The sequence below is a fragment of the Protopterus annectens genome, chromosome 7.part0, assembly GCF_019279795.1.
Source record: "Protopterus annectens isolate FY-2018-M chromosome 7.part0, PAN1.0, whole genome shotgun sequence".
NCBI classification, from domain to species: Eukaryota; Metazoa; Chordata; order Ceratodontiformes; family Protopteridae; genus Protopterus; species Protopterus annectens.
Window position 1 is genome coordinate 1,326,418,760 of NC_056739.1, and position 27,868 is coordinate 1,326,446,627.

At 36.4% G+C, this 27,868-nt stretch overlaps 1 long non-coding RNA gene across 2 annotated transcripts in view; it reads right to left on the reverse strand.

The window, feature by feature from the left end:
- The window catches only part of LOC122805860, a 201,865-nt gene that overhangs the window by 9,714 nt on the left and 164,283 nt on the right, over nucleotides 1-27,868 (reverse strand). For both annotated transcript variants that reach the window (XR_006365474.1, XR_006365473.1), the window contains exon 2: nucleotides 7,127-7,254. This is a non-coding gene — a long non-coding RNA (uncharacterized LOC122805860). The remainder of the gene's footprint in view (nucleotides 1-7,126; nucleotides 7,255-27,868) is intronic.

Here is a 27,868-nt window from a genome sequence, read left to right on the forward strand (position 1 = left end):
GATGGAGTTAATTAAATAAGTTAGAGTTTAAACAAAACCACATTATTATTGATAACCAATCAAAACACATAAAATTGCCAAGCCTCCAGGTCATATGTCTTATCCTTAAAGTGGAAGAAGTAACCAATCCCATTAAGCTAGTCAGAGAACTATGTACCACCCTTAAAATTACATAGTGAACACTAAAATGAACTAAGAACTATCAAATACATAAACTTATATACAATTGTACACAAGCTTGAAACAAAAATAAATAATAAATATTTATTGAATGACCTGTCTGTGAAGTGATTTCAGCTTTAACAGACAAGAAATAGAGATCAAATAATTTAACCCAGGACTAATACTGCCCTTAGATCGCAGCTGCCAATAGAGTTCCCATTTCTAAAGAAATAATGTCCATGGGCCATCTCTGTCATCCCATATCACCTGTTCCAGAATGTAGAATCTGAACTCATGACTGGGATATGATTGAACATGCTTAAAGAGGGCATCAGTCTGTTTTTCAGATTTAATTTCATACAAGTGTTCATAAATTATGTCTTTGAGTCTGCACTCAGTTTTACCGATGTAAAAACTAGGATGGTATTTACAACAAGTGGAATAAACAACCCCCTTGGATTGACAATCAAATCTGCCATTAATGTGAACTAACAGCTTGTTCAAATACATTTCTTCACATACCAAAATGAACTTGCAATATTTACAAAAGCCACACTTTTTCATTCCAATTCTTTCAGACCCTCCTCACCTCTTATATTTGAAAATGGCTTTTTCCTCTTTTAAAAACAACATTGGGTCTCCTGCCAAGTTTATCTTTAAGCTCCCCCTCATTCATCAAAAGACACCAATTTTTCTCAAGGATATTCTTAATTTGAATGCCATCACATGAAAAGGTGGAGATAAATGAATTATTCAGGTCAAAATTCTGCTTAACCCTGGGAACATAAGAACCAGTGGCACCAGACGTATTCAAACCACAAATGTTGTACGGGATCATGGATTGAGATGCACCTCTCATAATGGGGATGAAATGTTTACTCTCACATTTATTAATAACCTCCATCATAATGTTGTCAACAAAATTGATTGGGTATTCCCTTCTCTGAGATATGCTTTTTCATCTCAGAAAACCTCATCAACAGTGGTCATTCTAGCAGCCTGGACGAAGTGGTCATTGACCACTACCCTCTTTTGGGACTTTGGATGGGTACTGTCATAATGTAAAAAACTGCTAGAATAGGTCTCTTTTCTGAAAGTTTTGGAAGTAAACCTTTTACAGAAATACTTCTCCAGCCAAATATCAAGATATGGAATATGCTTCTGGTTGTTTACAGAGATGAACTTGAGGAATTCAGTTGTTTGGTTCATATAAGTGAGAAAACAAGGTACATCATCATTATTACCATTCCAAAGGATAAAGATGTCATCATGGTATCGAGTATAAAAGCCATATAATACAAAAAACTTAGAATTAAACAACTGCTTCTTCTCCCATTGAAATATTGTAATATTGGCAAACAGACCACAACAAACAGCACCCTTGGTGACACCAGTCTGTTGGAGAAAAGATCATCCCTGAATTGTATAAAGTTGTTTTTTAAGAAAAGTTCCAAATTGTCTCGTAAGTGTTGATCAAGTCCTGTGGTTTACCTTTATTAAATATTCAGTAAACCATTTTATGCCAAGATCATTTGGGATAATGGAATACAAGTCCCAGACATCCACCATAATAAAGGTATAAGAATCTTTATAGGGTAGATTGTTGATTTTTCTCAATAATTCTGAAGAGTCCGAGCAAACATGGCTTTCTTGTGTAACAAGATCATTCATTCTAATATGTAAGAATTTGGCCAAAAAATGTGTGATGGATCCCCTACCATCAACAATGAGGCACATAGGCAGTTGGTCCTTACATTTGTGTATTTTTGGGAGACCAAGCATGGATGGGAGCCTCAGGTGTACAACATTCAAGTAATTGAATTCATTAATCATAATTGATTGATCAATAAAAAGATCATTGAAGTCAAGCCTTATCTTTCTTTAAGTGGCAGTAGATTCATTCTGTAACACTTTCTCATATGTATCTGTTGAAAATAACCCGGCCATTTTCCTTTGATAATCCTGAAAACTGATAAACACCAAGCCACCATCCTTCTCTGGTTGCATAATTCTTATTTTCTTGTTACCCTTGAGCTCTTCCAACTTGACAACTTCCTGATGGAATAGGTTTAAACTAACCTTGAATTTCATTTTACTATCACTATGCTCCAGATTCTGAATGTCTACCTCACAGATCTTTTCAAAACACTGTATAACAGGGTGTATTGGTGGATTAAATGTACTGGATAACCTTAATGGGTCAATAGCTGTGTCCATATTTTGAAAAAAAAAGATCCTGAAATTCAGCTTACATGAGAAACTTTTCAGATCCATAAGAATTGATGCAATGTCTATATGCCTACTAGGCACATAAGACTACAGGACAATAAGTCCCAACACTGAACTTCAAAACAATAGGCAGAAAAATTAAATAAAGAAAAGTCTTGCAGTGTAGTTTGTACTATAACACATTGGGGGAAGGGTAACAGTTTCTATTGTGTCTTGGTTCATTAAAAACGCTGACCATTGTTCTGGTATCCATGCTGTCTCCTTCTACCTCCCCTCTTATGCGATTAGCTGTGCAGCATGGACCTGGTGTAATTTGGTTGATTCCATTGTTTTTTCAGATTCACTGGCTGATTCGATTGGTTTATCGGATGGAATTGCCTGTTTTGGATTCTTTCTGATCTCCTCAACAGAGGCTACCCTTGACATTCTAAAAAATCATTATCATTACGCAAACCTCCACCCTGAAAAGCAACAAACCTCAAGAATCTTAGCCCCCTGATTGTTAACGGAACAGCTTTGGGAACCCCATGTTTGAGATGGAGGTGGGGTTGGATAAGTTTTGTTATCTGCACAGTCTTTCCTATCCCTTTCAAGCTTTTTTAGCTTGCAGTTTTGATAGTTAGTATTTGTTCATCAATGCTCTTAAAAATTGTTATATACTCATATTTAGATGTTTGATACTGTGAATCATGAATGATTCAATTATTCAGATTTTCTATATCAGCCAACAAATCATTAATTAATTTGCTATTATACTTAATAATGATATCGATATACTCATATCCGTGTCTCTCAAAAAGTGCCAGCAGAGCACTATCTAAAGGTGACCCAGGAACCAGCCCAGTAGGGAAGTGCCACATGCACAAACCTTTTGGGGCCATCTTAGCTTTAAGAGATTCCATAAAATATGCATTATGCATTATCCAGTTGTAACTTTTTGACCTTTAGCAACTTGTAGTCAAATTCAGTCGTTCCTCTAACTAGTGTGTGGCAACTTTCTGTGTGCCATTTAATCAGATGTTGGCATTCAACCATTCTTGTAACCTCAGTGGTTGAGAGTTAGAATTACCAGCATTCATAACGTGATCCTCAAAATTAGTAGACATCGGAGCATTGACATCCAAAAGTGAAAAAAATAGACCCATTAGATGAATTAGATTGTTGTAAAATGTTACTGTGTATGTTATAATTTCCGATCTATAACAACATGGGTCAGTTGTAAGGCCACCCTTATGGATGAGCAACACATCTGCAGTAAGTTACTCATCAGAGATGAAACCAGTAGCTAAACGTAGGTTAACCTGTTTAAGGAGCGAGTCTTCATGGGCATGATTAACACTATTAATTAATTAACCAGATATTATCAGGTCCTATTCAGGAAGTATTTTTGTCTTAATTAGCACATTTACTAAATGATTTTTACAAATAAATTGGGGGAGTAAATGTTTCAGGTATTTTAAGGCTTTAGATAGAAGTCTTATGTGTAAAATTGTCACTAAATTTGTGCTCAGGGATATTGGCAATGTTTGTCAGGTCAGAATCGTAAGCCATTATGAATAAGTTCAAAGCAATGTAGAGTATTGTTTCTTAGTTTCCTAACACAGCTAAAGAAGGATTTATAATTATCTTTGTCTTCACATGGGCTCCTTTAGATGAACTGATAGTGGTTTTCAGAAAATTGTTATTGCTGTTGATATTTTAAAATAGAATAAGGTTTTGAGTCTACAGTAAGATTAAGGAGTTACTTTATTGTTGTAGAGTTTATTTATGGTGGTAGGCCACCAGCATGGTTTATTTTTTTAACTTTCCATGATACTTGGCTTTGGCAGGACTGCCAGTTTTATTCATTTTTCCAACATGGATGCAGACTGCCTTAATGAAGCTTGTAAAGCTTGATGCTGTTGTGTTAAGGTCAGGGGTGGTGCAGGCATAATTTAATTCTGATTATTCAACATAGAGTACATCAAGGTGTCACGTTTTTAGTCCTTGAATTCAGTGGGGATTCTGTTAGGAGCTTTTGAGAGTTTAAAGGAGAAACTCACAAGTGGTCAGATTTCACTGGCAAGGAGATACCAGAAAAGTAGAATAAGAGACTGACATATTTGTAAAAATCAGGTCAAGAGTGCTGTGTCTTCTAGAAAGTTTATTTATCAATTGCTCAAAGGAATTTTTGTTTACAAAGTTTAGCAATTTTGGTCATCTCCTACATAGGAGGTATAGGTGCTTCTGTGTATATAAGTGTGATTAAAGTCACAAAAAATAATGGAGTTTTTGCAAATGATAGAGGGAATCACTTAGAACCCTGGAATCTTATGAGGTCATCAGGGGACAAAGAAGATTTTCTGTAACTCACAATTAATTGATAATTAATTCCATATAGAGTAACTTGTAGTTCAGTGTGTTCATTTTGTGGGTCCCTAGGGATCTGCCTGGAGGTAGCATGCTCCTTAACAAATACAGAGACTCCATCACAGTTGCCACTGGGTCTGAAGACATGAAAAGTAAAAAAAAACATGTATAGCATGAGTGCTCTATGTATTTAAACCAAGTCCCAGTAACTGCAAAGAAATGGATGTTTTCCAAATGCAGGAGTGCCTCAATATCAGGCAATTTATTGTTTAGTCATCTGACATTGAAGAGAGCCTGCCTAATGTGATCCAGTTTCAGTGCTGATGTGTTAATTATGCTGGAATGTCCATCAGATGGACTCTGCCTAAAAAGGCACTAGCAGTCAGCAAAGGCTTTTTCCGGCAGACAGAAGCCCTTGAACAATAGGTACAGGCAATCCTTAATGAAGCAAGTTGTTCTGTCATGCACCTCTTCTCACACTAACACACACTGGATGTCCCCGGAATGAAACTAGGTATTTAAACAATTACTGAAACCAGTTTTTTACATCTGGGCATCATTCAATGTGAATGAAGGATTACACTCAGGACAAGTGTCTTACCTGCATCTGTAGTGTGTACATAAAGTTCTAACATATGTCTCTGCTTGCCTCTTAGGGTTTTCCTTCTCAATTCATTCAATCATAGATGCCCCACTGCCATTTAATTGTCATATTTGTCAGGCCTTTGTAATCTCAGAAATACTGGTGCCTAAAAGATGACTTACTGCAGCCTTCTCCTTGTTTAGCCTTGTGCATGGTGTTTCAGTGTTCCTGACAGTAGAGCCGTCTGTAGCTAAAAGGTTTCTGTTACTGCTGGATTTCAGAATGCATGAGGTGAATGACTGGTCTAATTTTTGTTGAGACTTAATCATCTTATTTTTAGGAGGCTTTGGGAATGATTTTTTTTTTTTACATCCTAACCATAAGACCTTTTGTTGAGATTAGAGAAAGATTGTGGTGCAGATATATGAAGCTCACAGGGAAGTTTTTAGGTGAGAGGGAAACAGCTCTCAACCAACCAAAGACAAAGGGACAAATCCAGAAATAATCAGGGACAATCAGAAACACTTGTAAAATATTAGTACAATTAACTAGAGACATTGACCCAATAAGAGAATGTGAATTAATATCCATTTTCTGAAGTAAAAGAATTCTATAACTCTAATTATTGTCATTATTTCTCCAAAAGTCATTAGTTTTAGGAGGGATTAAGAGGAACAGAGTTAAAATTTGAGTCTAAATAAGGAATATCCCTGAAAAGAGGTAAGGATGGAAGCATTCACATAAATTAGATATTTTCACCTCTCACAGATGTAATTACTAGCATTGAGAATAAATTTATTACCTGTGAGCAAAAGGTGGCTGTACACTGTTTATGGAGGTCACTTACTGAAAGGCTGGCAAAAGAGGTTAAACTAGCAGGCTGATTTTTTTCTTGTCCTGCGCTTAGTGTTTAGACTAGTAAAGTAAATGCATCAGAGGGTGTATGTAATTATGGTAGAATAGACTAAATATACAAAAGGATTTCCAGGTAGTTAGATGGAAAAGAAGAATTGATACTTCTAGGTGCTGGACTGTGCACTAAGCTGACAGAAAGACATGAAAGAGAGGGTAACACTCAAGCTTTAGAAGTCTAAGAGGAGGAACTTCCCAATTTCATCTTCTAGTGCTCATTAGTATGAGGAAATCAAATGAGACTGGGACGAGCTTCAAAAGACAAATTTGTATTAAGTGCAGGGAACTCAAGGGCCAGTATGAATAAAACAGCAACACCATTTGGCTGCTGGGACTCATTATTCAGGATCTATGGAATATAATGGAAGGGTAAAAGTATTTAAATAGCTTAAAGGGGCTGACTTTGCAAAATTATTACTTTTGTGCTTAATAACAACAGCAACGAAAGAGGAGAGGGTGGAAATTTTATGGTCTGTAGTTGAAAATCTTGAAACTACCAAAAGCCAAAATTCAGGCTTAATACAACTCATTAGCTTCAATCAGACAATAGCAATGATATATCTACCTTGCCTGGAAGAAATTAAAACTTATGCAAATTAACGAGGCTTTCAGTTCTGTCACAAAAGAAAACCTGGATTTATTTTCAAAGGTTAGATCATTTAAATTACAAAAACAGTGAAGCCATTTGCTATAGTTTCTGAATACATGGTTAAACAGCTTTAAAAACGCTATGCACCCAACACTGATTAAAATAATGATTTAAAACAGCTAAAACATATGCAAATGTTAGCATAAAACAGAAAACAAGGAGAAAAACAACTAAACAGATGCAGACTGTTAAAATGAGCTTAAAAACAGGTGGCAAGGAATAAGAATTTTTCATCCACTTACTTCTGTTGTTGAGTAGCTTTGAACTGTCAAAAGCTTACAAGTGCAGAGTTGATTCCATCAGGCAATATCAATCACGCTGTCACTTTCTTGGAGGTAATGTATGCAACTTGGCTTGGTTTGCAGTTCTACTACAAAAGAAAACCAGGAATAATTCCAAAAGTTAGACCACTTAAATAGCAAAAGCAGTGCAACTGTTTACTGTAGTTAGTGAATTCAGATTTAAAGGAATTTAAAATCACTTTATCCTAATGTTACAAAACTAATTAAAATAATGATTTAAAAACAGTGAATGATGCAACTGCTCACCTAAAGCAGAAAACAAAAAGGAAAACAGTTAAACAGATACAGACTGTTAAAATTATAATAATGTAATAATCTTAGCTGCAGCTTATCTTGTCAGTGCTATTTTTTTCCACAGGGAAGTACAACTCATTTTAAATCACACAACTTGTAATTGTAGTTTAGACACATTTCATACAATGTTAATATTTTTTCTTTTTCTGTATGCCTAGCAAGGTCACTGTGAATTGTACATATCAGGAAGGGGTTGCCACCCATGATGGGGTTATATATACATGAAACCTGGGAAGTCATACAAATTATAACTGACCAGTGAGTGTCTACTCCTTCTCTAGAACAAACATGCTCTCCTAGTAAAGCAGTGCGGCATAATGTCTGCCTTTTAAAAGGAGCTGGACAAATGTATGGGTATTAGTAAAAATTTACTCCTAGTGTGACTGGCCTGGCCCTCCTTAAAAAGAGAAGCAAAGCCTAAGGGCTGATACTGGCAAGACAATAATGGTCTCATGAATCATTTGCCCTTGTAACTCCTATGCTTCTACGATCAGCTGTTGCAGCTTGAAAGCTTTATTCACATGGAAAAGGCATACACCAACAGAATTCCAGAATACTGTATGTGGACTAAGTTTGGTTGTGACAGGCTAATTGGTGGTATTTTGCTGTCAACATGCTTAAACAGAAATTATATATAGATGTTACCGAATAGTTTACAATATATAGTTGTCAAGCTTGTTTCTTCCCTTAACCTATATTCCTTCCTGCCCAATAGTGACTAAACTTTCTAGTAAAATTCCTATTAAGTAATGTTTACCTCACCCGTGCCTTGTCATTATTAGATATAAGGTGGGTTTCCTAAAATGTGTAATTCAGGGTAATTCAGCTTCACATAATTAATAGGTTGTTGTTTGCCCATGTAATGCTTCTATGAGCTTTTTAGTCAATATTTTGTCACAATGCTTTCCAGTAAATGTTTACTGTATACATAGTTTGTTATATACTTGCTTTTTTCTCTTTTTTCCTTTTTATTGACCTGTTCCTTATCTTAATTTGTTTGATAGGGGTAATTAGGTATTTTGTAGATAACACTATTTAATGGATTATTGTGATCTCTTATTGCATAAAATGCTGTTTGCATTGTTATTTATTCATTTACTTTTTGATTAACAGTTGAATAAAAAGTTTACAAAAAAGGTAATGTTAATCTCATGGAGATGGCTTTGGATTAACCTTCTTAACAATGCTGCATCTTGCAAATCCCTCATTGTATCCTTGAATACTTCTGTAGCTGTATCACTAGGCTTTGTAATTGCAGCAGATAAATAAAAATAGTATCTGTGAGTAGAAATGGGCTATGCTACTCTTTTAAATGAAGTTGTTGTTTAGCTTGAATTAGCATAATCTAAACTGATTTTCTCTTAGTACAGTAAACTTATCTCACCCTACATAACCACCAAAAATCCAGATATCACTTCCTAGTTTCTGTATGCCTTCCCTCAGGTATGAAAAAATATGTGTCTGGTCAGTGCATGGCAAATAATAGCACCTTTATACCATATCTACTGAAATCCTATGGGGCAGCCGCAGCTGTACACTGTGGTGAAAGCTATGTCACATGGACCTCTGTGTATCCACATCTAGATATGGAAGCAAAGGACATAAGAAAAATCTTTCAAATGCTTTTAGAATTCTTGGGGTCAACCATTTCTGTTTGCAGCAACTTTATTTGATGAGCTGCAAGACTTATCTGCTTTTAAATGGTTCATAGGTTAGTACTAGACTAACTGCCCTTGCGAGCCATTTTAAGCCTAGCCAGTTATCCCCTGTGAGATTCAAACCCTGTGCCTTGTGTTTGGAAGGCAAACTCCTTACTATTAGGCCATCCTCCCAACCCTACTAAAGGCTGGAAATATCATACATATCTCTGGGAAGATTACCTTTCCACATTTTGTACCTTAATCATCATCAGTGACATAGCTAGAGTTTGTGCCACCTGGGGCTGTCTTTGAGTTTGCTGCCCATCCCCCCTCACAAAATCATAGTCAAATGGGCCTCCCCTACACAGCTTCCCCCCCCCCCCCGCAGCCATTCCAGTGTCCCATTACTTGGCTATTTCTTCCCATTTACTATAAACACTGTAATGCGCATACTGTTTTCTGCTTTATTTGTATAAAGACTATTTGGATCTAATTTAAAACCTTTATTTTAAATTTTATAGCACAAACACTGATAGACATCTGCTAAACAAAGCAATACAATCTTATAATAAAAACATACTCAGCATTAAAACTTCTCTGCCCTTGAAACTCACATTCATTGAAACCGCATTGAAACCCTTATTCAAAAAAAATGGCCAGTGGTAGATAAAGTTTACCTTTGAGCTGTTTTCAAAGCATAGTCTCCTTGCACATATATTTAAGACCATGCAAACATGCATGTGCTCTTTGATTCACCTCCCTGAGTGTATTAAATTATACTCCTACCTTGACCTGGCCAAGGCATTTGACACTATACCCCACTCGGGAATTGTTGACAAACTCAAGAGGTTGGGTACAAACCCATATGTCACCCGGTGGATAGCCAACTGGCTCATAGACAGGACCCAGGAAGTTAGAATTGGGGAGTCTACCTCTACAAAGAGGCCAGTCACAAGTGGAGTCCCTCAGGGAAGAGTCCTTGGACCGCTCCTTTTTGGTATTTACTTCTCAGAAATTGAGGCCAATGTCAGTCATCTCTGGCTGACTAAATTTGCAGATGATTGCAAATTAGGAGCTGTCATTGAATCTCATACTGTCACAAATATTCTCCAGGAGTGGCTGACACAAACAACTGATGTCAGAGTCATGGACTGAAACTAAATGCCAAGAGATGCATAGTAGTATCCTTTGGGAAGTCATCCATCCCTGGTAACTATCATATTGACAACACACTCCTTAGAGTTGACCCAGTTGTCAGGGACTTAGGGACAAACATAGATAGTAATCTAGTCTTTGATCATCACGTGCCTACAATAGTGAGGAAATCATTCTATGTTGTGCAACTTATAAACAAAGGTATAACATCTAAGTTCAAGGAAGTGATTGTTCCACTGTATTTGGCATTCATCAGACCTATCATTGAGTACAGTGCCGCCTTTGGTATGTACCTAACCAGGCATATCCAACAACTGGAACATCCGCAGAGGTTCCTCACTAAAAGAATACATGGTGTAAGTAATATTTCCTATGCTGACCACCTCATGGTTCTATTCCTGTATTCTATTTCCTACAGGCTTTTGAGGGGAGATCTATGATTGGCATACAGGGCATTGTCAGAGCCCACTCTGATGGACCTCCTGCATATCCACAAAACAAACAGTACCAGAATTACCCATTCTAAAGACTTAAACATTGTCTCTGATATAAATAGGACCTGCTGGAGAGATAGTTATGTATTGCAGAGACTACCTTGTCTGTGGAACAGGCTCCCCATCCATGTGAAGCAGAGTTCCTCCCTAACCCAATTCAAGTGCAACTTGGACAATTAGATTGGAAACCGGAAATTCATCCCTGGTTTGGCACCTATGTCTCTAATGCAAACAGGTAACATGTAAATGGTTCATCTCCCAGGCCGATGCTTACATTTAAAGGGTGTCATAACTTGTCAGAGATTCGGGATGCATGGCTAGGCTTAAAAAGGCCCTTGTGGTCATTAGCCTAGTAAACACCTATGAACCTCAGAACATGTTTAAATTTATTGTTTTGAACATTTTTTAGTAAGCAATGAAATAAAATGTATGAACTAATAATGACAAAACTGCCCAATTCAGAACATTTTCATAATAAAGGTCTACTTAAACTTCTGTCATTACAATCCACCAATAACAGTAAACATGCACAATCTCTGCAGAAGTGAAAGTCATCTAAATAATTCCACATTAAAGAGATCTGTAACTAATGAAGAGATTGCTGCTAGCAAACAACTTTATATTTCAGTGTTTCATCTACAAATAAAGCGCTGTTACCCTTCAGCTTTTATTTAATCACACTCGCTGAATACACATTGTCTACATGAGCAAACAAGTCATTCATTCTGTAATACTAAATCTGTCCTGCACATATTTAGGACTCGACAGTTAAGCTACATTTATAGGCTGGTAATCAGAGGATTTGCATCAGACATGAAGAGAAAATGTGCATATTTTGAAGTGATTATCGAAAGCCTTCCTGCTCTTTTCTTTTGCTTTTTACTTAACCCAGATAAATACCATCAGATTCTTTGTTCTTGATAAAACCTGCTCAGTGCTCACTTCCTCATTTTTAACGAGACTTTCAAAACAGAGGTTTTATTCTCAAGAACAGAACGTCTTCTTCTATTTAATATTGTGAATGGACAGAAAGGAAGAACAGGACGTCATGTGTGACAACATTGCATGCACAGAAGTGACGTGACAGGCGTTATTAAGGAAGAATGCCCTTAAAAACAAAAACAGTATTTTTTTTTTCATTAAAAAGTAAATGTGACAATCCCTTGGCAAGTGAAGTAAAAAGAAAAAAAATGTCACCCCTCTCACCCCATCCCCCCAGCTATGCCACTGATAACCATAGACACATTCAAAATTGTACAAGACGTTTCTGAATCGTGACCATTGTCAGACCATTATTCTAAAACCTACAGTAATGTTCCTCCAATACTTTTACTTCCTGAAGAACGGAGTCTTTATAACACTTATACTATTCACCCTCACTTTGGAGCCAATCTAAAACAGCTGATCCTCCAATTCCTAGAGGCTCATAAAGTAGGGAGGAATCCTGAAGCACCCAGCAGACTGCCTACTGGCACTTTGTGTATGTGTGTATGTATGTATATATATATATATATATATATATATATATATATATATATATATATAAATATAAAATATGTATATATTTACAAAATGTACACGCATTAATAAATTCTTCCATGAATGATATCTTGGAGATCCTGAATGTTGGCATGATATATATTCTGCTGGGCTTGACATAAAGTTATCTATATGTCTATATCTATATTTGTCTGTCAATCTATCTATGTCTATTGGTATATGTCATTTGATCTAAAAGACAAAATATCTAAACACAACTGATTGAACACACCTGGCCTAAACTCACTTCATCTAACCCAGCATAACTAAAATAAATAAATAAATAAATAAATAAAAAAGCAAAGAAAAACTTTTTTTTTGCAGGAAGATGTCCCCCCTCCCTTGTGAGGGGTTCCACCTCACCCTCCCTAACTTATATAACAACTCCATGACCACTCTATACTGGAAGTATGGGAAAAACACTGGAATTGTACCACCACCTTGCACAATCCAGCACACACTGATAAAGCAAAATTCAGTATTATTTACAAATTTTTAAAAAAACTCATACCAGTTATCAAAAACTCAAACATTCTTTATTATCTGAAGTATAACTGATAAAATGTGCTGAGGATTATCATTAGTTCAAATGTGATCAGTTTTTGACTGCTTGTGATTAGATAACATGATAGTTGGTCTGTTTATATGACACCCATCATACCTCTCAACTGCACAGATTTTCGCTTCATAGTTTTGGCCCGTTTTTCACAAAATTGTGGTTTTGTGGCAAATTAGTGGAAAATCATTAAAGACTTCTTCTTCCTTTTCTTCTTTCGACTTTTCCCAGTTAGGGGTCACCACAGTGGATCACCTGTCCACTCATGATTGGCAGTGGAGTTTTATGGTGCCGAGTTGCCATACCGGCGCCCAGCCTTCCACAGAAGGCACACAAATGCACTCACGCCTAGGGCCAATTTAAAGTTTCCAATCCACCTAAATTTAGGAAATAATGACAAACATTTGAGTTTCAGACTTTCTACCCTTCAGAAAATACTTGTTGATGAAAACCTGTTATCCTATCAACTTTCTAAGTTTGCAAAGGCAATATTTTAAAATTGTTCCTATTTCTGGGCCTTTGCCCCATTTTTATTTATGGCTTTCTCCAGATTTCTTGTTCTAACCCATCAATACACACACACACACACACACAGAGATATATATATATATATATATATATATATATATATATATATATATATATATATATATATATATGGATTCACTTCAGAATATAGAATCCCAAAATCTTGAAACCCAAAATATAGAGACCAAAATCTTGAAATTTCAAAACACTGAAAACTCAAAACACTGAATCTCATAATATTGAAAACACACAAGATACCAATACTGACTATATTCTAGCACAAGTACTTACAGAAACAATTCAAAGACAAACCATATGACTTTTCTCAAAGTGTAAGCAGGGGGACAAGCCCCCCCTGCACCCCCCACACCCTGCTACTTAAATATATCAACTTTGAGATTGCATTTAGTGTAGTGAAGTGCAATCTCGGAGTTGATATATATGCTTATTGTTGAAGGGTAATGTGTTTCTGTATGTACTTGTGCCGGAATATAGTCAGTAATGGTGTCTTGTGTGTTTTCAATATTATGAATTTCAGTGTTTTGAGTTTTCAGTGTTTTGAAATTTGAAGATTTTGGTCTCGATATTTTGGGTTTCAAGATTTTGGGATTCTATATTCTGAAGTGAATCCATACACACACACACACACACACACACACACACACACACACACACACACACACACACACACACACACACACACACATATATATATGTGTGTGTACTGAAATTAAATGTCAATGTTCAAAAGGTCGACATCAAAACTTCGACTTTGTAAATGTTGACATGTACTATGCACATGCCACCTGACAATATCTGTGTATGCAAAGCTTCAAATTAAGAAATTATAATAAAACGTCATTTTTTGCAGGGGAGCAAGCCTTCTTGCACCCCACACTCCCTGCTAATTATATATTCTAACTCCAAGATTTCACAGTCTTAGGGAAAGGGCACATTTCCCTACTCCGAGAAGTGTGCAAACTCACAAATGTGTTGACCATCTGTTTTGCCAACTAACACACAGGTACACACAAGCACACACACACACCTATATATATATATATATATATATATATATATATATATATATATATATATATATATATACTTACTGCCCTTGCTAAGCTCATTCAAAGTATTTTAGTTTAATACTATTTTTAATGAATGCTCTCTATTGCTACTATGTGGGGAAAAAAAAAATTAAATTTTTGTTTACTTCTTAAACTCCTACCACTTTCTAATTTAGTTTTTTGCATGTATCTTTACTGTTACTCCTTTGTATATCTTATACTATAGTTTTATATTTTATATTTTGTATTTTTTGTATTTTTTTCTATTCCATATGTCTTTGGAGCTTTTCTCCCCGGGCCTCTACTGAAAATGGACATGTATCCAGCTAGACTAGCCCAGTCAACAAATGCAAAATAAAATAAATAAATAAAATAAAATAAATATATATATATATATATATATATATATATATATATATATATATATATGGTTTACTATCATTTCATTAAAGTGGACGTGGTCAAATGATAATATCATCGACTCACATCCATGAAAAGTCACATTTCTGAATTCTGATATAGCCAAAATACATTCTGAATTCGACCTAGGAACAAGCATTAACATAGGTTCATAGATTCATAGGTTAGTACTAGGCTAACTGCCTTGTGGGCCATTTTCAGCCTAGCCAATTATCCCATGTGAGAATCAATCCCTGCACCTTATGTTTGTAAGGTAAACACCTTAACCATTATGCCAACCTCCCACATGGGTCACGATAAGGGTGAGATCTGTATTTCGACAATATCAGAGTTCGACATTTTCAACGTTCGAGTTTCAGAATTCGTGCAAAGTGGATTTAACCAAGTCCTTTTTAATAAAATGATCTTCTTCTTTTTCTTTTGACTGCTCCTGTTAGGGGTCACCACAAGCAGATCATCTGTTTCCATTTTTTTTCCTCTTCTCTACATCTTACTCTTTCACACCAACCACGTGCACGTCCTCTCTCACCACATCCATAAACATTATCTTAGGCCTTCCTGTTTTCCGCTTACCTGGCAGCTCCATCCTTAGCATTCTTCTTCCAATATATCCAGCATCCCTCCTCAGCATAATGCAACTCCTTTTGACCTTCTCTATAGTTCTTCATCAATATCCTCAGAGCAAACATTGCATCTGTAGTGCTCTTTCCTGGCATGAAACCATACTACTGATCACTAATCACCTCCCTTCTTAACCTAGCTTCCACTACTATTTCCCATAATGTCATGCTGTTGCTAATCAAATTTATCCCTCTCTAGTTACTACAGCTCTGCACATCACCCTTGTTCTTAAAAATCATTACCAATACACTTCTTCACTCCTCAGGAATCTTCTCACTTTCCAAGATTTTGTTAAACAATCTGGTTAAAAAAAACACTGCCATCTCTCTTAAACATCTCCATGCTTCCACAGGTACGTTATCTGGACCGACAGTCTTTCCATTCTTCATCCTCTTCATAGTTGTCCTTACTTCCTCATTTCTAATCCATTTTAAGGGTTGGGAGGGTGGCCTAATGGTTAAGGTGTTTGCCTTACAAACACAAGATGCAGGGTTTGAGTCTCACAAGGGATAATTGGCTAGGCTTAAAGTGGCTCACAAGAGCAGTTAGCCTAGTACTAATCTATGAACCTATGAACCTATGCACTTCCTGATTCATTATCCCCACATCATCCAGCCTTTTCTCTCTCATTCTCTTCATTCATCAGCCCCTCAAAGTACTCTCTCCATCTGCTCAACACACTTTCCTCACTTGTATGCTTCCCTTGTTAACCTTTATCACCCTAGCTGGCTGCACGTTTCCCAGCTCAGTACTCTGTCTAGCCAATTGGTACAGGTCCTTTTCTCCCTCCTTAGTATCCAGCCTTTCATACAACTCACCATATGCCTCATCCTTAGCCTTTGCCACCTCTCTCTTCACCATACGCCTCATTTCTTTGTACCCCTAACTACTTTCTTCATCTCTCTGACAATCCCACTTTTTCTTCACCAACCTCTTCCTCTGTACACTCTTCTGTACTTCTACATTCCACCACCATGTCTCCTTGTCCTCCATTCTCTGTCTAGATGGCACACCAAGCACTTTTCTAGCTGTCTTCGTTACCACCTCTGCTGTGGCTGCCCAGCTATCTGGTAACTCTTCACTGCCAAAATGAAAGATTCACCTCACACGGGGCAAAACCAGAACAAAACCAACACACCAAAAACAACAACAATATGGAAAAAAAACACACTGAAGTAGGGCAAAGAACAATGCTTTATTTGTGACTAAACGCTTTCATCTCTGAATCTTAGGCTTCATCAGAGTCACAGAAAATATACATCACTTCCTGTTTATCTAGAAAATCTCATAACATCACACTTACAGAATTAAAACTACTTCATTCATTAAAAAGTAAGCATACAATTCAGTATAAAAGAATCTCATAATGAATTAAAAATCATATAACTAAATAAACATATAAATTCATATTAAATGCTGTACCAAAACATTAAAACATTAAAACATAAAACAGCCCCTGTGCAAGTTTATATTTTTATAGATTTCCATTTTAAAAGGGGGGCAATAGATATATTATCGTTGATATCTGGAAAGATTGTGGCATTTAATCTTAATTGCCATTTTGTTTCTCTTAATTCCAAAACAACTTTAATGTTGCCACCCCTGTTACTTTTTTCCACTTTATCAATAATTAAAAAAACAAAAATCTCTTAAAATTATAGCATACAGTTGAATGATGATACAGGGCACTACTGATCTTCCTATTCCTAATGTCTCTTACATGCTTGGCGATTCTGTCCCTCAATTTACGTATAGTTTTTCCAACATAGAATGCTGAGCATGTAGTACAAGAGGCAGGACAATTGTCATGGCCATTCTGTGAAAATCTGGACAGTTGAGAGCTATGTATCCACTTGTTTTCAATTGTGATCAAAGTGAAAAAAATAACACCTACAGGAATTCATTCCCACTTGTTCCTACACAGTACACTGGCCTGAGGCAAGTTCGAGTAATCTTTGTTGCACACATCTGAAGCTTGTGAGAAAAATTAAAAAAAAAAAATTACACCAGTATCCTCAGCCCTAACAAAGATGTAGCAATCTCTGGCCCACCTCTGAGTAGAGTAAACTTTAGACTAGGTGGGGCTCAATGCTGAGGCCCTACTAAAGCCACTTATTCAGTCAGGAATGATGCCCCCACAAGTTCAGAGGGTCTAGATGTTCTCTGATGCATTTCGTGCCTTATAGTTTTGCTGTCCAGGAGATTTATGTTTGCAGCTGACAATATTATTTTTACACACACACACACACACACACACACACACACACACACACACACACACACACACACACACACACAAAACATAGTTTCTACACAAATTGAAAGATCAGTTCATCTATGGTATATCTTTGGGGTGTTGGAGAAAACAAGAGCACCCAAAATAAAACCCACACAGAGACAAGGAGGACATGGAGATGCAACACCATGGAGTCACAGCCAAGAACACAGACAGGGTGACAACAGCTTTGAGATAGCAAAACTATTCATTGTGCCACTGTACTATTAGTATGTTCCTTTCCTACACAGCTTGCTGAGACCACCAAAAATAGCCACTTATTGTGTACAATATTGATGTCTGACACTGATTCAAAGGGGGTGAAATAATGGCCAACTTGTTGCTCTTATACAAACTTCAACCCCCCACACACATATGTACACAAGCATAAGCCACAGCAATTATTGTTTTTACAGCACAGTTGAATCCATCTATCAACAGAGCTTTTTTCACATTTTAGGCACATGGCATTGGGTTATCACATCAACAGTGACAATCAACAACAGCCAAAGTTCACACTGCTATGTGGCTAGCCCTGCTGTGGTTGTTCTTCCATATCACAAACAAACAATCTCACACCTACCAGTTTAGAGTGCCCACTCCACCTATTGCATGTGTTTGGAATGTGGTAGGAAATTGGAGAACCTGGAGAAAACTCAAGTGAATATAGGATGGACATTGGACATGCCTACTCCAAACAGAAGGCACCAATGCAAAAAATCTAAATTTAACACAGATAGGAAATCTAAGTGTGATGATAACAGGTACTGCCAGCCATGCCAGGAGAAGTGGGGTAGTGGATGTATAACATATGACAGTAGAGCTGACTGGAATTTAATAAAGAATTATATGTCATTTGTGTATCAAAATGATTTATACAGTCTGTTTTTTGGAACCTGGCATAGAAGGATCCCTTACCTACTTCATCTTGCCTTACTCTACTAAGTGACCAGGGATAGTAATTTTCTTAATCAGTTAGGAAAATATAGTCTGAATAGTTATTTATTGTTTTTCTGCAAATGTGTGAATCTTTCAAGCTGTGTTATTTTTAATATTTCCTGTGTTTGAAACTCTGGTGTTTACTGTAAATAGATATTTCATATTTTCATGTTCTTTTATTACTTATTATTAAATATATTTAAACTTTTCATTGTGACTGGTCATTTAAAAATATTTTAACCTTTGAGAGTACTTGTATCTATTTGTGACACTGTGGTCACTCCTGAAGGCCTGGCTGTTTCATCAATATTATCATTTGTATTAATATTATTTTCACTCATTATAGTTGGATGCCCTTTTAAGAGCCTTATAGTAACTGACTGGTGGCAGTGAATCTACCTTATAATCTGAAGAATGTTGGCAGAGTGAGTAAACTCTGCCAGTCTTTCCTAGGAGTGTGTGTGTGTGTGTGTGTGTGTGTGTGTGTGTGTGTGTGTGTGTGTGTGTGTGTGTGTGTGTGTGTGTGTGTGTGTGTGTGTGCGTGTGTGCATGCGTGCGTGTGTGTGTGTGTGTGAAACTTAAATCTCAAAGAGTGTATGTGTCAGCTACTTGGAGCAGGGGCACAAAGCACTGGCTTCACAGAGAGGGGCTGGAGGACTTGGCTTGGACACTCAGCTGAGGACTTAACCCTACATATGTGCCACTGGGGAGCCTTATTGGAGACCTGGGGAGAGACAGAGAGAGAAACCCAGACCCAGGGCTGAGTGTGTTCCCTGTGTACTCTTAAGGGAAATTGTGCTCGATGCAGAGAGGTCTGCATCTGGAAAAACTGAGTGTATACATTTGTATTCCGAGTGCATGTCCCTCTCCAGTTTCAGTGGTGAGGATTCAGGTTCTGTGATTACTGGCCCAGGGTTAGGATGTCACACCAAGTAAAAGAGTAAACATTTTAGGAAACATACTTCAGAAATGTATTGGCTCTCAGTATGATTCAAAATACCTTTTAAGTATTAGCTATAACTGGATATCCTGATATAAAAAACACACGATTCCTCCACTCCTTCACCAATAAAGCATACAAAATACAAATGGAGAACACCAACTGCTGCAAGTAAGAATTTTTTAATTCTGGTACCTCGGCCTTCGCCTTCTCCTGGAATACATTTTACATAATACTCCACCCATTTTTATACAAATTTTTTAATTTTTTAATTAAATAATTGATGCACCATCCCCCAATTAAATAGTTACAATCATTTTTTGAAACAAATTTGGCATTTCTTAAGCACAACTATACAACATATTAACTAGAGAATAAATAACATTCATTTCATAAATACTTTTAATAATGTATACATAAATATGAATATTATTCCTAATACTATATATACCTATTGTTCAATTAATATTACCCTTGCAAGCAATCCCTTTTCCTAAATGTTAGAAAATATTGTGAAATATGTGAGGAAATTAGTGTTGGAAAATATATGAAAAAATCCATGAAAAAATTCATGAAAAAATTCATGAAAAAATTCATGAAAAAATTATATGGAAAAAACACATTACACCTCCATATTCATTCCATTTGGAAACATAGTTTTTAAATTGAGAATGAACCTTGACTCCATCAAAAGTAATTTCTCACGAAAAATGGCCTCATTACCATATACATTTGGTCTACCTAACACACTGAAGACAAAACCATCTGGGACCCCCCCATGATTATCAACAAAATGTTTTCCCACTGGGCTCTCTAGCCTCTTATGCCTTATATCTCCTAGGTGTTCCAAAATCCTTAATTTAACCCTTCTAGTGGTTTGTCCTATGTACCAATTTTGTCTCTCACAGCCACATCCTATAATATACACAACCCCAGTTGAGTTGCAATCATAAAATTCAGTGGCATTGTATTTGACCCCATTGATTTTGCAACCATCCAAGTTCCTAACCCACTTACACACTTTACATTTTCCGCACCTAAATGATCCCTTTCTATCATCTTCACCCCCTCCACCATTTTTTCTAAAATTTAGAATTTCCCTGAGATTAAAATATCTCTTATATGAAAAGGTCACCCGTGACGGAAAAAGTTTTCCTATCTTCTCATCTTCATAAATGATTGGCCAAAATCTATCCACTAATCCCTTCAAAGTTTGAGAAAAGTGGGAAAATCTGGTTACAAAAAATATTTTTTCATTTGAATCCTTGATCCCACCACTATTTTTATCATGGATTTCATAATTTCCAGAGTGCCCAATCCCCCTAAATCTAACCCTATTGCTGGACCTTCTTCTAATACCCAACTCATTCTCCACCCTTCTTCTAGCTTTTTTACACTCATGACAGAATATCCTCTCTCTAATAACTTTCCTTCCACCTTATTGAATTCCATTGGAATCAGATTCTTTTCTGAAATGTGTCTCCCTATTCTTTTAAACTCACCAAATGGGAGAGAATTAATCAAGGAATCACTATGCATGCTGGAAGCATGGAGAAAATTTTCCGCTGCAGTCTTCTTATAATGAGGTTTGTATTGAATTTTGTCATCCTGGTTCACATAAATTTCTACATCCAAATAATGGATATTTCTACCCCCTATGGTATGAGTAAAATCCAAACCCCAATTATTTTGCTTCAATTCTGAAACAAAATTCTCGAACTCCTCAGGCACACCACTGCACAAAAATAAAAGGTCGTCAATAAACCTCATATATTTGACCACCTTCCTTTTATAAAAAAGAGAGGGATAAATATAACTATTTTCAAAATGGGCCATGAACAAAATAGCATATGAGGGCGCAAAGGCCGCCCCCATAGCTGTACCCTCTTTTTGCAAAAAATGTTTACCCTCAAATTCAAAACAATTGTGCGTGAGACAAAAGTCCAACAAACTGATGATAAAAAATGTTCTGGGTCCATCCCCTAACATTTTTTCCACTGCTCTTAGACCATGCAACCTGTTGATGCTAGTATATAAAGATTTAACGTCTATACTAGCCCAGTAAAAATCTTCATCCCATGCTATATTGCTAACCTTGAAACACACCTCTTCACTGTTCTTGACATGAGATTGTACCCTTTCTAGGTACCCCTTTAAAAGGAAATCCAAAAATATACCTACATTCTGTAAGTATCCACCTTTCCCCGATACTATGGGGCGTCCGGGTGGATCCATGAGATTTTTATGTATTTTAGGAATGGTAAAGAATCTAGCCACTCTAGGATTCTTAACATGTAACTTTCTGACATCCCCTGGAGATAAAAAGCCGAGCCGCTCGCCCCTTTCCAATAATTCCAACAATAGCATATTATATTCTTTCATTGGATTTAAGGGTAACTCAAAATAAGTATTATGATCCCTCAAAAGCTCCATGGCCATAGAATTGTATTTGTCCCTAGGAAGGACCACCCAGTTCCCTCCCTTATCTGTTTGAGTGAATACATACTTTTTATTCATGTCCTTTAAATCACACAAAGCTTTCCATTCATCCCTTTTCAAGTTGTAGTTTCTTTTTTGACCACAAAACTTTACATATTCTTCTTCTAAAGTGTTTAATAATGTTTTCTCAAATACATTAATTACCATGTTCCTTCTAGGTGGCATGAATCCACTTTTGCAGGGTAAATGGGGAACCGCTAGTCTACCATAACCAGTGTTAAAGTAAAACCCCCCCCAACATCACACACTTCATCTTGTTCGTATATATCCACCAAATCATTTTCATGTAATGTGAGGTTCAATAAAGACTCATCTAAAATTTCTAAACTAGCCATATTCTCCTCAACATTGTTTAAATTGTCAATCAATGGAGCATTTATATTAGAATCACCTTTATGTCTATTGTCAAATAAAGTTTGAACTGCAAAAAATTCCCTCAGAAACAGCTTTCTACAAAATTGCTTGATTTCCAGGGACAAATCAGCAAGAGAAGGGAAACGAACAGGTACAAATTTGGTGCCTTTATAAAGAACTTGTTTGGCACTCTCAGTTATGTTTAAATCTGAGATATTTACTACATTATAGTTCTCACCTTCGCAAATGTCCACAGCATCAAACACTGAATCAGAGTCCTGTAAGGAAACCACTTCATCCAAATGACGACTGCTTCCTTCAAGCGTTGGAATCTGCACATGAACCTGTTGAACCCCTCTCTCCCTTTGGAAAACAGTCTCTGAGAAAATAATTCCATGTCTGCTGAAACTTGGCAAATTATCACCTCCTTCTCCCCTTGCTTTGAAAATGACGGCCTCTTCCCTTTTGCTGAACCGTCGTTTGATCTGTGTCGCTTGCTGCATTGTTGACTCCCATGCTGGATTCCTGTTCTGTGTTCAGGCTCTCAAAGGATACACTCTTCCTACTGCTCGACTCATCTGCTGAAGACGCTGAGGTTTCACCACCACCGATGGATCTCGGGCCCCTGATGACGTCACGGGAAGCTCCACGCTTTTTCTTAAAGCTATATTGCCATGAAAACAGTTTGCCTGTTTCATGGTCTTTAATATCACGAAGATATTTTCTCTTTTTTCGGGAAACCACCTCCGTTTCTATCTTAGATACTCTGTTTTTAATTTCGATCATATTTTTATTAAACACAGTCACGGAACTTTCTTCTATCAGCTTATCCTGCAAAAGCAGGATGGAAGATCGAGTTTTATTCAGTGTTCTTTTCATTTCTTTTAACTAACACAGCAAGCCAGCCCAGAGTACATTTCACTGAAATGTCCTTCCACTCAGCAGACAAGTCCGATTCATCATCTGAAAATTCAAAGGCTGGTAAACGTTCAACTCTAAGACCCCTTGGAGTGACATTAGTTTTTATGTATTTTTCCAGCAATTTTAAATCATAAAATGTTGTAACTTCTTTGATTAAAGCTCTTTCCAACTCCACATACCTCTCTGAAAAATCTATGCTTGAACTTTCCCAAGGGTCATTATTAGCCATTTTCTCCTCTCTCTCTTTCCATAAAGATGCCAAATTCACTGGCTGTAATGATGGTGCACCCAAATGGGTGACAGAGACGGTGTCCACCGACATAATATCCAAAAAACACACGATTCCTCCACTCCTTCACCAATAAAGCATACAAAATACAAATGGAGAACACCAACTGCTGCAAGTAAGAATTTTTTAATTCTGGTACCTCGGCCTTCGCCTTCTCCTGGAATACATTTTACATAATACTCCACCCATTTTTATACAAATTTTTTAATTTTTTAATTAAATTAGTGTTGGAAAATATATGAAAAAATCCATGAAAAAATTCATGAAAAAATTCATGAAAAAATTATTCATTTTTTCCATATAATTTTTTCATGAATTTTTTCATGGATTTTTTCATATATTTTCCAACACTAATTTCCTCACATATTTCACAATATTTTCTAACATTTAGGAAAAGGGATTGCTTGCAAGGGTAATATTAATTGAACAATAGGTATATATATATTATTAGGAATAATATTCATATTTATGTATACATTATTAAAAGTATTTATGAAATGAATGTTATTTATTCTCTAGTTAATATGTTGTATAGTTGTGCCTAAGAAATGCCAAATTTGTTTCAAAAAAATGATTGTAACTATTTAATTGGGGGATGGTGCATCAATTATTTAATTAAAAAATTAAAAAATTTGTATAAAAATGGGTGGAGTATTATGTAAAATGTATTCCAGGAGAAGGCGAAGGCCGAGGTACCAGAATTAAAAAATTCTTACTTGCAGCAGTTGGTGTTCTCCATTTGTATTTTGTATCCTGATATAAACCCTGATTTCTGGATTTCACAACAGAGACCTTGATTTCCTGACTGTCTGGAAAAGTTTCTGACAGGTAGTAACCCTACTTGTTAGATGTCAAATTCCAGGTGGCCCTTGAAAATTTATTATGTTACCCAAGGTTCATACATAGTTGTTGAAGTATCTCATGAGAGAGCAGAGCTTGCACAGAATACTAAGTCTTGTGTTTCTAGCCCATGGCAACTAGGGAACAGCACACAGAAACCTCTTCAGATTTTTGGATCTATTTCCAAGCACAAACCTCCCCTTTCTATAGACAAGATGTTGCAAATTCAAACTTTTTATGGGTTCATGGGTGTATACTAGGCTAATGAACACTAGGGCCTTTGTAAGCCTAGCCATGCAACCTAAAAATATCCTACAAGTTATATGCTTTAGACATTTATGTAGTGGGTGATTGTTGGGTATGACATGATTTACTGACTGCTTCTGTCCATCACAGACACAGGCAACTGACCTGGGTCCAATTTTAGATTTCCCATCTGATGGTCCAAGTTACATTTAAATTGGGTTTGGGAGGGACTTTGGTTCACATGAGTGGGGAACCTCTTCCAGAAAATGGGGATTCTCTGATACATATCTGTCTTTCCAGCATGTCCTATTTATGTTGCAAGCAAAATTTAGGTCTTTAGATATAGTAGTTCTGATGATGTTTGTTTTGCAGATGTGCAAAATGTTTATCAGAGCAGAGTCCAATAATGCCTTGTATGCCAGGCATAGATCACCTTTCAGTAGTCTGTAGGAGACCAAATATAGAGATGGGGCTTTAAGGTAATCCACATAGAACATTGTATTCATGCCCTTTATTCTTTTTGTAAGGAACCTTTGCAGACATTCCAGTTGCTGCATTTGTCTAGTCAAGTACATACCAAAGGGAGCAATATACTCGGTGATGGGTCTGATGACGGCCGAGTATAGTGGTACAATGACTTCCCTGGACCTAGATGCCATTTCCTTACTTATACATTGAACCACATAGAAGGATGTTCTTACAACCTTGGATACATGTTGGTTGAAAAGATATTCCTACTCCCCATCAGGGAATTGAACCTTGGTCTCCTGCCTGACAGGCAGGGATAGTGACTACTATGCTAACAAGGTAGACTATTTTAAATATCAAACCATTATCTGTCTGAAAAATCCTGTTCCTACTATGGAGATTTAAGAAGCTTTAAAAAAAAAATGAAAACCTAATAAATCCTCAGGGTCTAATGGTCTACCATCTGACTTATAAGTAAAAGCTTCTCCTGCAGGAATGAAGTCTGTTGCATAGACCCTTTGTTGCAGTTCTAGATAAATAAGAAATTCCACCCTGTTGGAGATATGTGCATGTTTATATGTTTCTCTCATTTTGAAACCTGGTAAATGTGTATGTTTATATGTTTCTCTCATTTTGAAACCTGGTAAAGGCCTGCAGTCTCCAAACTCTAACCACTGTATTTCTTCACTTAATGTTGATTCTAAACTATTCCTGTCTGTCTGAGTAATATACTCAGAATAATAAACAATAATAAACCTTGCTTAGGAAAAACATAGTTCTCTTTTCATGTTTGTTACAATTGTTGGAGTATTTTTTTTTATTAACGTAAAGTTAACAATGTCTCCGAATTTAGCAAAAGAATGAGACATACTGTAATCTGTAGTGACTGCTTTCTTGCTTTGGCTAATAAAGTCTATAGTAGTGTATTATACCAGTTTTTACACAAGGTGGGGTGGGATCATTAACAAGAACTCTTTTTTTTTTTTTATTCTAAGGTTATCATATCAAGAACTGACCAAGCAATTCATTAACAGACAAAGTTTTAAGAGAATAACAAATATTTAACATATTTTCCAAATCAACTTTTATACCTGAATATCCCCAACATTTATTTATTTCCATTTGTTGACAGGGTTAGTCTGATTGAGCTAGTAGCTCCTCTTCATCTGAGTCCAAAAAAAAAAAAAAGCACAGAAGGCACAGTAGTGGAGCAGTTTGCATTGTGGCCTCACAGCAAGAGGTTCTACAGTTTGATTCTCAGCTGGGGTGCCTTCTGTGCGGAGACTGCATGTCCTCCCAGCATTTGTGCGGGTTTTCTCACGTTACAAAGACGTGTGTCTGTAGCATTTCTCCCTGAGCCTTTGCTGAAAATTGCCTTGTTCCAAGACAGACTTTCCCAGTAAACAAATGTTGAATTAATAAATGTTTTCATATGTATATTGCAGGTAGTTGTTATGCTCATCCACAGTGAAGAACATATTTAATATTAAGTGAGTGCAACAATAATGTGCAAGACAACATCTTTTCAGACAACTATTTATAACGTCAATATGGAGCTGACATTCAACAGTTTGCTGCATTTCCACGTGAGTTGCATGTGTATGGAAGTGGGAGAATCAGATTAGGTAAGGAGATTACATTACATTCTAACATGAGCTAAGAGTTAAGAGAGTATTAAACATTTTTTACATTAGGTGAAAGTAGTGTATAGTACTAGTTTTGTAAGCAAGTATATAGAGGGAGGTGAAGGAAAAAGCTGAGGTGATAGAAGGAAAGAAATGCATTAAGGATGAATAAAATGAAGTATTGGGTAATGGGGTGGAAAGAGAGTAAGGTGAAAGATTGCAGATATATGTTAGGGATACTTTCGGAGGGATACTACTATTTGGATTGTATAATTATATTAGCTATAATCTAAAGTATGGCTGGAATAGCTCCATCATTTTTTTTTTTTTTGAGGAAAAGCTTTGAATTAGTTTCTGATCAGTGGTCTGGGAGAAGTGAGATTCACAGTTTTGATGCATATACTTAGTATAAACAGTCTCCACAGTGATTGTTGCATTTTGTGAGAATGTGAGATTATGGAATTGGGGATCAAGGTTTAACATAGAAAGGCATTCATTGTAATTTTGCTAAGTGTAGGAAATTTAGTTGGATTATTTAGGGTGGTTAGACCTGCTTTAGGCTGTGTTTCTAAACATTATATTTTCTAAAAAGGAATACAGTAATGTGTTGAAATTGGTAGATTCGTGGTGAATTTGCTCTTTTGTTGTAATATTTTTAAAGTTTGTGTATATATGTTTGCTGAATGTTGGATAGGACAGAAGCTCCATAAAGGATGGTTGGAACTAGGAGTGACTGTTCTGTCTGTAAGCAGGCTTGTTGTGCACGATATAGCTTACTATTTTGCAGATTCTAAGAGATGTACAAAACATTTAATGAATAAATGTCCATGCAAATATTTCCAAAACAGAGAAGAGGTAGTCATTGCAGACAATCCCAGTATATAATAGATGTGTCATAACTGGTTAAATTAGTGTAACAGAACTAGATCATGAAAAATTCAATAATTTGGGGCATGCCAGTTGTATTAC